The sequence below is a fragment of the Pseudophryne corroboree genome, chromosome 8 (assembly GCF_028390025.1).
Source record: "Pseudophryne corroboree isolate aPseCor3 chromosome 8, aPseCor3.hap2, whole genome shotgun sequence".
In the NCBI taxonomy this organism is placed as follows: domain Eukaryota; kingdom Metazoa; phylum Chordata; class Amphibia; order Anura; family Myobatrachidae; genus Pseudophryne; species Pseudophryne corroboree.
In genome coordinates this window covers 94,580,698-94,582,129 of record NC_086451.1, presented here as the reverse complement: position 1 = coordinate 94,582,129, position 1,432 = coordinate 94,580,698, and the positions used below count along the sequence as shown (strand labels likewise).

General features: G+C 42.5%; 1 pseudogene; it reads right to left on the bottom strand.

Annotated features, from left to right (window-relative positions):
• Positions 1–411: 411 nt before the first annotated feature.
• On the bottom strand, positions 412–1,035 carry LOC134947524 (spindlin-W-like; annotated as a pseudogene).
• Positions 1,036–1,432: the final 397 nt, after the last annotated feature.

Below are 1,432 nucleotides of genomic sequence, written 5' to 3'. Positions count from 1 at the left end.
GGAAGCCAGATACATTATACCAAACAGTACTTAGCAGAGTTAGGAATGAGTGCTTATGAAATACAGTAACATTTTCTCATAATATTTCAGAAACTGCATGGCTGGTCTCTTGCACACTTTTGATCTAATACACCACCGGCTTTAGGATTTATATGTCAAAAACATTATGTCTCCATAATCCCAAAAACGTCAGTCTTCTTGGAAAGTGGTTTGTTCCTTTGTAAGAGAAAGAGAACAAACGTTCTCAAACAACGGTTTTCTTAATTTCTTTTTCCTCTGTGAAGGGATTGTGGATTCGCAGGAATATCTGAGCATTTCTGTAATCAGAAAGCAGCGACTTTCTACAAATGTTTACATTAGATTACGTTTGTCAAAAAAAAAAAAAGTACAGTATCCCATTTAGGATGTCTTCACCAAATCGTAGACATAAATATGGAAATCGTCATCAAACTTAATGAAGTACACAGATGGTTTAGCTTCAACTTGATGAATAACCATGCCAGTCTTTTTGAGCCGTCTTCTTTGGCATATTCCACCTGCTTGCCCACCAGGCTGTCCACAACCTCCCCTGGTTCTCTTTCAGCTGGAGGGGGAATCATTTGAGTCTGGCATGATCCGAAGAACTCCTTCTTTATAGTCATCTAAAAGTTGATACATATATAAGGCTGGGTCCTTTACATAGGTTATATAAAACCATGTGTTCATAATAGGTGCTCGTACTAATACCATCCCTCGCCACTCATCCTTGGAACCATCCTCTGTTTCAAACATATGCTCCACTGCTTTACCAATCATTGTGTCAGCCAAATGGGCATCGCTGATTTGGGATGAGGCAACTCTGTCTGGTAGAACTTCAAGAGCAGACACCCTTTCATCCTTGTGAAGCTCAAGTCCATAGACACAATCAAATCCATCATACTTTATAAGACAGAGGGAGGGATTCACTGGTACTTGATCCAGAACTGTTCCTTTCCACTGAGTTATTGGCCCACTGCCCTCTTTCCTCCCATGCTGTATTCTACAGCCTACAATATTTTGCCTTGGCTGGGAGATTGGTTTACTTGGTCCCATATTGTTTCGATGTTTCTTATGAGATGTTCTTTTCTTCATCATATTTGCAGAAACACCTGCATGTGCTGCATCAGTTCTTGATCGCTGAGCGGCCGCCTTTCCAAATGGAGTCTTCATTCATCTGTGTATTAAAGGGCAGCAGGGCTGCCGAACTAGGGTGAAAAGTGTAGTCACTCCAAGTTTGTTGTAGTCCTTCCAGTCTACATGAAAAAGAACCCCTTCCTTCCACCTTTCAGAAAACTCCGACCCTCAATTGCTCTGATCAGAAGTCACTTATCTGGGGCAGATAGGATGTGTTTTCCTCCACTCCCCCTGCAGGTGATGGCTGCGGCACAGTGCTCCCCTGCGGCCAGTTGCCCCA